The sequence below is a fragment of the Nematolebias whitei genome, chromosome 10, assembly GCF_014905685.2.
Source record: "Nematolebias whitei isolate Nwh7 chromosome 10, NemWhi1, whole genome shotgun sequence".
NCBI classification, from domain to species: domain Eukaryota; kingdom Metazoa; phylum Chordata; class Actinopteri; order Cyprinodontiformes; family Rivulidae; genus Nematolebias; species Nematolebias whitei.
Genome location: NC_056507.1, coordinates 7,928,430 through 7,938,247, shown reverse-complemented (window position 1 = coordinate 7,938,247; position 9,818 = coordinate 7,928,430). Strand labels below are relative to the sequence as shown.

Genomic DNA, 9,818 nt, shown 5'->3' with positions numbered 1-9,818 from the left:
AACGTGATGACGTTGCAGCGGCAGCGCAACTTGATGACGTTGCAGCAGCAACATAACGTGATGACGTTGCAGCAGCAGCGCAACTGGATGACGTTGCAGCGGCTGCGCAACTTGATGACGTTGCAGCGGCAACACAACTTGATGACGTTGCAGCGGCAGCGCAACGTGATGATGTCACGGGCGCCTCACGGCAGAGAGTACAATTCAAAATGTCGGCGGTGTGGAAGTTTTATTTTTTGTTGGTGAGGATGTCGGATTCCCAAGATTTATGGACTACGTTGAGCCTCGCTACATCGTCCGCAGTCGGAGATATGTTTCCTACGTAACGTTACCCGAGTTACCAGCCGTCATTTCTGACGTCGCTGAGAAGTTAATAGCCGATAGCCCGACATGTTGGGTGAGTTTTACCACAGACATTTGGACGTCGTGTTAGCCCCGTTAGCATGAGTAGTCTTACGGCACAATGGATAGACAAAAAGTTTGAACATAAAAAGTCTGTCCTTCATGCACAAGAGTGCAGAGGATCCCACACTGCAGCTATAGGAACCTGGAATAAGCCTCCACAAGTGAGACAGCATCGCAGGTGACTAATGCTAATGAATAACATTTAACACTTTTCATTTAATATAAGTCAAAGTGCTATGCATATCATATGGCTGCTACTGAATATATGTCACCAGCTCTTACAGCTGTTGCACAATTTTTGTAGCAAATAAGCCTAAATAGGAGGGCTATGTTCTGATATATATATATATATATATATATATATATATATATATATATATATATATATAATTTCTGTTCTGTTAAACAAATATTTAACAGAACAGAAAGGAGTCTATTTGTGACTACAATTCCAAAGCTCTTCCATGTTCTGTGAATGAGTGCCAGGTTTCATTTAACCAGAGACTGTAACAATGCCAGTAACATCTTTGATTCTCACCACATTGATGAATAGAATAATAAATAACACTGTACTGTACAGTCATTATGGCTTCAGCATGCAAATAAAAAAGATTTAAATGTGTCCTCCTCACCCTCCATCTCTGTCCCAGTCGTACACCTCAATTTTAATGCTCCTGCAGGTAAAAAGAAGAAGATGGAGCACAAAGCAAACACAGACAGATAAGTATGTTCAAAGATTTAAAATGTGCCATTTTAAAAGCCGAGACCTGTCATGTGAAGGAGTTTAAGTCCAGGCAACAAAGAGTTAGAGTTTTGTTTAAAAGGTCACTGATGTAATCCAGTCAGGTAAAAAACACATTGTTTCACTCAGTTTCTGAGAAATTCACTGTTTATTATAAAAATATGTTTGGCCTTATTTACCACAATTTGTGAGGGACTGATACTTGTTGAAAATGTCTTGCACAACAAGCAGTCCAAAGAAATGATGCAAGCAGTGGTGTGTAATACATCATTAGCACTCACGATTCAGTCAAGTTGTATCCAAGTTGAATCTTCACGCTGAATTAACAATGGGTCAGTCAGCGAGAGTGGTCTCTGACTGGCTGTTTAGCATCGCAGATAAATGACGTGAGAAAAACTAAAGCTGCGTGTCTCACACAGTTTTGTCTTCTGTTCATCTCTAGTTGAAGCACTTAGCCTTCATTTAACACAGTGTAATATTTTGGGGTATATTAGATAAATTAAAGCAATAGTTCAGATCTTTTAAAGTGGGTTTCTTGTGAAAAGTGAACTCAGTTGGAAGACATAGTTTAACTCTGACCAGATTATCAAGCTAACAGTTTAGCAAGTGCCATTACCCAAGGGGATTACTGCTGTCTCAAAACTATTGCTATTTTCACATTACAGGATTTTTTTTTTTTTGGTGACTGAGTTCTGGTGAGGTCAACTGTAAAAAACAAAACAAAAAAAACAAACAGGAATTATTAATATAAAAAGAAAAAGTCTGATTAGGCAGCAATAACAACCAGAAAACTACATGTAACTGTAGAAGATACTAAGCATGGCCTTTTTTGTAGAAGACACTAATCTGAGGCCATGGTCCTCAGCTGGAAAAGGGTGAGTTGCTCTCCAAGGTCGAGGGTGAGGTTCTGCCTCAAGTGGAGGAGTTCAAGTATCTCGGGGTTTTGCTCATGAGTGAGGGAAGAATGGAGCGTGAGATTGACAGACGGATTGGTGCAGCGTCTGCAGTCTTGTGGACTCTGTGCTGGTCAATTGTGGTGAAGAGGGAGCTGAGCTGTAAGGCAAAGCTCTCCGTTTACACACCGGTCTACGTTCCTACCCTCACCTTTGGTCACAAACTCTGGGTAGTGAACAAAATAATAAAAATGTGGATACAGGCGGTTGAAATGAGTTTCCTCCGCAGGGTAGCTCGGCTCTCCCTTAGAAAGAGGGTGAGAAGTTCAGTCATCTGGGAGAGACTCAGAGTAGAGCCGCTGCTCCTCCACATTGAGAGGAGCCAATTGAGGTGGTTCAGGCATCTGGTAAGGATGCTCCCTGGGCACCTCCCTAGGGAGGTGCTTCGGGCATGTCTGATTGGGAGGAGACCCCGAGGAACATCCAGGACACGCTGGAGAGACTATATTGCTCGGTTGGCCTGGGAACGCCTTGGAGTCCTCCCAGAAGAGCTGGAAGAGGTGGCTGTGGAGAGAGATGTCTGGGCCTTCCTGCTCAAGCTGCTGCCCCACGACCTGACTTTGGAACAAGTGGAAGATGATGATGGATGGATGGATTTAGAAGACACTATGGAGAACCAGACAGCGCATGAACCATGATGGTGGACTGATGAGTGGGAGCATACACAGAGTTCTAACAGCACAGCTGACAATAATAAACTGAGGGAGGAGCTGGCTGACAAAAAAGTACTGTTGGCACCAAGCAAGCACAAATAGCAGCAGCAGCTAGCTGTAGCAAATCATAGCAGCATGGGCAGGCAAGTTGTCAGAAATATCATGTCATGTGAAAAGGATCGTTGTGTAAAGGTTTATATTTTATTTGCATGAATCACTATAAAGTTTTAGAGATATGAGTTGTTTAAAATGAGAGCAAAACACTTTGATCTTGGCCTCACTTTCGATTAGCTAACAATTAATCAGTCCAGTCAGAATTAATCTTTTTTTAATGATGTTTAAAGAGTTTTGTACAACAGGTAAGATATTTATTGTCCGTAACATTTCTGCAAAACCCAACTTCAAAAGAATCTCTTTAAAACACAATTTATCTTGATGCACCACATTATTAGCAAACTTTAGCATCTTAGCACACCTAAAAAAAAAAAAGAGTTCTTTTTTTGAACAGTTTCATTTAATTTCATCAGCTGACAGTTTTTTTACTGTCAACGTATTGCACTGCCTCAGAAGAGTTTTTGTCATAATAAATGAAATCCTGCAATAAATCTGAGCACATTATAATTATTTCCAATTTTCTGTAAACGGGAACGGTTTGCATGTGCAGGCTTCCCGCTGCATCGTGCCGTACCTGTCATAGTCTCCATTGCACAGCGCCCTGACAGGAATTTTAAAAGCCTGCCACACTGGATCCAGAGTATTCTTCACCACTTCTGTTTTGTGGCAGATAGTATACCTGCGAGACATTTAGAAGCCGTTAACAAATGATGAAAATATTCCAAATTTCACAACACTAGGCAGCGGGCTGCTCTGTCTTCACCTGGTGACTATAATGAGGAAATAGCTGCCTCTTGTCCGTTTCATGTGGCATCTACACTGGCTCTTTGTTACCGCAGTGTGCTGCCGTTACAGCCCGCAGCAGAACATCTAAGCTGCATCAGTAAATACACAGCTGCACTGAAGAGAATGTGTTAAGTGAGAAATGCTGAAGTCAAATTGAATAAAAAGCATCTAGAGGGCAAAGAAACTGTGACCTCCACAGAAAGTTTTCACTTTATTCCATCTTATCCATCATCCCCCATCTTGATTTTCCTCTTAGCCCCGTTTTACGTTATCTGGCCATCTTTAGGGCAGCTGTGGCTGAGTGGTTAGAGCAGTCGTCCTACAGTGGGAGAGTTGGGGGTTTGATTCCACTCGCTGTCATATGTTGAAGTATCCCTGGGCAAGACACTGAACCCGTCATTGCCTCTAATGTGTGTCCCATCCATTGGTGTCAGAAGCATTTGTAATGGAGGGTGGGGATTACACAATGGTGGGGGGGTCTGGGAGTTCTCCCACAGAAAATTTTGAATAAAGTAGATGCCTTTTCCTGCATTCTGGTGTATTTTCCTGGGTTATTAAACATCTACATTTACCTAAATTAGTAAAGACTTAATGCAATAACTATTTTAGAGTTAATGGCACAACCATTCTTGTTGGGGGCCGAGATGTGGCAGAGGCAGGGCAACTGACTCGGGACCCGAAAGTCCCAGGTTCGATCCCCAGTCATTGCACATCTCGTGGTGTCTCTGAGCAGGACACCCTATCCCCAATTGCTCCCCTGGTGCCCTCAATAGCCGCCCACTGCTCCACCTGGGGGTGGATGGGCTAAATGCAGAGAGCCAATTTCACCATTGTGTGGGAACATACAATGATGACAACACATACATATCATTATATTATGATAAGAAGTAGCCTGACCAACAGCTCTCCTTGTGTGAATAGAACACACTCCGCTTTTCTCACGCATCCAAACCGCCACACCTCCCCATACAACTGTCAGCACTAACGGAGCGCTAAGCTAGCATGTAACACAGAGGTGTCTCCCCCTCTGCCCCCCGCCCCATTAAATGACCTTGAAGAAACACTGCAGGCAATGTGGTGACTAGGAAAACCCGAAGTGGAATTTTAGAGGTTTGAACATTCTCCTGTTAATCAAGTGGAATGGATTTGTTCACGAAGAAATAGAAACAGAGCTGGATGAATTAATATTTCATGGTAAATGTGGGGCGTCTGAATGAATATATTTTAAATGTGAGGGGACTGTCCCCCCTCACATAAAATTGATGCAACGCCTATGGTCCCATCCATGTATGAATGTGATCTAAAGCACTGGTTAGTCTCTACAGGTTCAAATGATCTTTGTAGAGATGTAGTAAAGTGCTGTATGAATGTGTGTGGAGGTAAATGAGGGCACAGATTATGTTGTAAAGTGCTTTGAGTATCTTGATTAGATAGAAAGGTGATATACATAGGTAGTTCATTTATCCATTTATCAACGGCTTCATCTCGATGAAACCACCGTGTTGAAGTCATAACATAAGGAACTTACGATCCGTCTTCATTACTGCGATAAAAAACTAGGAATGGATCTGACTTTCCAAAGAAGTCCTTCTTATCCAGTTTGTTGCCACAGAACTGGAGCATCACCGACTCCTGAAAGAGAAGGAAGGTATCCATATCTGCAGTAGATATATAAAGAAGTCTTCACACTCCTGGTTAAATGCCATGTTTTCGTAGCCCAACAAATTAAAACTATGATCAACTATTTGACAGTTTTTCCACCTCTGCAGTGACACATCCTATCCTGAGGCTGTGGGTTTGAGCCCTGGTTGCATCACAAAGAATTGCAAGATGTTCTTGCTGTGGTGACCCCTGAAGAAGGGAGCAGCCGAAAAGAAAAACAAGACGGTGACATAAATTATGGACATTTACATTAAAAAAATTAACTCTTCCTTACAAAATATTTTTGACTTGAACTTTTTTGAATTCCTTGAAAAGGTACACAAAGTCTGTAAGACTGTAAGGGTATCTCTTGTGCACAGCTCCTTCCAGTTCTCCATGCGTACGTCTGCTAGATTTAGATCTAGAGCAGGGGTCAACAATCTTTACGATCAAAAGAGCCATTTCTGCTTCTTCGTTCACTAAATTAAACGCGTCCGAAACCACAATACCTGCTACAACTGGGATTCTCAACTGGTAACCCACAGACCACTTTAAGTTTTTTGGAGGATGCTTTTCTGGACAGTAGGGGTGATTTTATAAAATTAATGATTTTTAACATTTATTGACATTTTTACAATCCAAGACAACATAAAAAGACGTGATTCTTGTAAAGAAGGAAAAAACAATACAGTTTTTGCCCAGTTTCTAAAAACTAAAACAATAAATTATGCATTTTTATGTGATTTTTTTTTATATTATAGAAAAATTGCATATCCTACTTTGAAGAAATAAAGCATAAAGTGAAAGTGAGTATGTTTTACTCCTTGTAATGTTTCTAGCATTCATATATTTGCAAAATAAACTCCATGAACACTGCTAAAACTAGCTCTTTAATTCAGTTTTATGTCAGTTTTGGTCAAAGCTTGAAAGTGCCGCATGTGGCTCGAGAACCGCAGGTTGCAGACCCTTGATCTAGACTGACGATTGTTGTGACTGGGCTCCATTTTTATCCAACAATGGTAAATTTCTTCTACAGTTTCCTGATGAACAACTTTTCCCAGTGAGATCTTTTTCCAGAAGAACTGCGACTCAGATTGGTCCATCGCTTTAGTTGATGGCAGGTGTGTTTAAAAAAAAAGAATGAAATCGGTTTTAAAATTACAAGATGCTTTAACACAATAATAGTTATGGGCATTAATCTGTTAGGATTGTGGTTTTGGGTTTTGAAGGGATCTCATTTTTTTCTCCAACATAAACTAAAAACATTATTGCCCTGGCAAAAAGCTTGGATTTCACGTTTGATGTTCATATTTATGTTACTAGAATACTTTAATTGTTAGGGGAACGCTGTTGTTAAAAAGTGCCTTTTTCGTTTAAAGTTTTTGAAAATGTATTGAACCTTTTTTTTATATAAAACAGTGCCTTAAAATTGCTCTAAATGTCTTTTTGCGCAGTATAATGAGATTAATTAAGATTAAGCTGAAAAATATCTTGAGATTAATCATGATTACATTTTTTAATTGTTGCCCAGCACTAATTTCATTACTTTATACAGCAACTGATTTTTTTTCTCACTGAAATGGTAAAAGATTATGTCGCAGTAAAGATGAAAAAATATTTGAAGAAAACGTTTGGTTCTCATTTTTAGAGAATCACAATAACCTGGAGTTTTAAACCTGGCATGCATATTTTTTATATCCATGTAAATTACACCGCTCTGGATCTTTTGAGATGGCACAGTTTTCTGAAGACGTATTCGTGTAAACGTCACTTCTTTACGTGATGGTCATTAATTTATTAGTTTGTTGTTTCTTTTATCTGCTCCCTTCCTCAGAGGGCGCCACAGCCACCTGCATGAAGCAGAGAGCTGCCATCTAGGGCAGCTCAGGGGGGGGGATGGTGGAGGTTAAAGGACTTGCTCAAGGGCCCAAAGTCAGGCAAATCAGGGTGGAGGCAGGTGTGGGTGCTTCACCTTTCCCACCCACATTTTGATGTTGTCGGTCTGGGGATTTGGACTGAAACCACCCGATCACAGGCTCGCCTTCGCCAACCTCTGCACCACCACTCCCCCACGAACTGATGAACATTATATTCATCCGTTTACAACGTAAGCATGGTAATTCATGAGCGTGCACATCCGCTCACAGACTCATGTTCATGTTTGTGCTGATGTTCAATGTTTTATGTTATGAGTGCTTAGTGTATATTTAGTTGATGTTTTTCTTACTTCATATCTTAGATGTTATTACTGTTTTTCTTAGACATTTTATTGTTGGATGTAACTGGGACCCCGTGTACATAATTTCGCTCCACCACATGTACCACATGAGGTGCGAATGACAATAAAGAAACTCTGACTCTGACTCTGACTCTGATAATCTTATTTCCTTTACTGAATCCTAAAGTATTTAAAAACACATTTGTTTTGTGGTATCGGTGAGTACAAATGCATCTACATTTGCTAACAACACAAAGCTGGATGTGAACCATGAAGGAATTTTGCCAGAACAATTTATTTTTTTCTTGGCGGGATTTTGTTAATTGAAAAGAGACAAAGTCACGGTCTGGCTCCGAACACTGCAGACCGAGGCACGGCAACAATTTCTTCTAACAGAAAGTTTTATTTTGATCTAAAATTCATTCCGTTACATTTGCTCACAGATATTTTTGAACAAAAGTTTTTTTGCTGTCTAAAGGGCCTAAGGAGAAAAAAAAAATGATCCGGAGTTCCTGAACAAATACAATATCACAAAGACAACTATTAAAAAGCATCACTAGACCTTTTTCTTAGAAAATTTATTATAATTTTTTTTTTCTGGTTTAAATTACTTTTAGTATATAATTAATATACAGTACATAGACAGTTCCTCAACCCTAAGTGCACTATGTGGAAAATTCATAAAAAAAACTTGGTTATAGCAGTACTGTACTTTTACTATATTCATAGCAACATTTTCTGAATGTGAAATGAGCCCAAGTTTGCCAATTCGAACTTTCTAGGCAGGCAAGAAAGAAGTAGAAACTGAAAGTTAGGGGATATTTACTAAATAAAGTGAACGAATGAACTCTTACCCTGCAGTTGCTCAGCTCCTCTGCTCTTACAATGATGGTCCCACATTTTTTACCTGGAATCCCTCTATAAAAACAAACAAAGAGGGACAAATAAAAATTTATTTGCGGTCAGAATTATACGTACCATCATCATGGACATTATTAGTTATTTTGTTTGTTTATTAATTAACCCTTATTTATCCAGGCAAATCCCATTGAGATGAAATATGTCTTTTGCAAGAGAGGCCTGGACTTAAACAGCCTAAATATTAATTTAAGCAAATGTGTCAGGCAGTGGCGCCTATCGTGGAAGAGGAGGACTCATAGAAGGAAAATCTCCTGCACAGCATGTACCACCGGCAGATTGAGGAAGTGGCTGATATCAATAAATCCTACGAGTGGCTAGAGAGGGCTGGACTGAAGGACAGCACAGAAGCATTAATCATGGCAGCACAAGAGCCAATAGAGGCTGGCGTCTACCATTCCAGACAAAACCCAAGATGCAGACTGCGTAAAGATGTCCATGAGACAGTCCAACACATAACAGCAGGGTGTAAGATCCAGGCAGGCAAAACATACATGGAGCGTCATAACCAAGTGACTGGGATAATGTACAGGAACATTTGTGCAGAGTATGGACTGGAGGTCCCACAATCAACGTGAGAGACACCACCGGGTGGTGGAGAATTGAAGGACCTTGGAACTTGCAGACTGACAAACAGGTGATGGCTGATCAGCTGGACATTGTGGTGGTCGACAAGCAAGAAAAGAAGGCTGTGGTGATAGATTTAGCAATACCAAGTGAATATCAGGAAGAAGGAGCACGACTAGTTTAAGAAAAGCCAAGGACTGTAAGAGGAATTTGAGTTATTTTAAGTATTATTAACCATTATTTAAATGGGAAAATCCCATAGAGATCACAGACAGATTTCTTATTGCAAGAGAGATATGCGCCTGAAGACAACCTAACATGAATGGTTTTGGATTGTGGGAGGAAACCAGAGTACCCGGGGAAAACCCCCACTGACACAGGCAGAACGTGCAAACTCCACAGAAAGACCCCAGGTCCAAACCGGGGATTGAACACAGGATCTTCTATCTGAGGCAACAGCGCTAACCACTGATCCATCATGCTGCAAAAAATAAAAATAAAAAATACAGGAATATAGGCAATACTGAAGTTGTGGGGAGTCACGGTGTCAGTACTCCTTCTGGTCAACTGACCACTCAGTTCTGTGACCCACTGACTGGAAAAGTGGTTCCAACGGATCCCAAGAACCACCTCAGAGATCTTGATCCAGAAGAGCACAGTCCTAGAACAGCTAAGATACTGAGCAGAACCCTTAAGCTCCCAGGCCTCTAAATCTAAGCTTTCAGTTCAGCTCTTGGTATTTCTCGAGCTTCTTGTGCTCCGTCTTCCTGATGTTAAAGTTGCTTGGGATTGCTACATCTATCACCACTGCCTTCTTGTGT

At 40.7% G+C, this 9,818-nt stretch overlaps 1 pseudogene; it reads right to left on the bottom strand.

Moving 5' to 3' along the window:
• The window catches only part of LOC119415445, a 109,696-nt pseudogene that overhangs the window by 31,958 nt on the left and 67,920 nt on the right, over window positions 1-9,818 (bottom strand).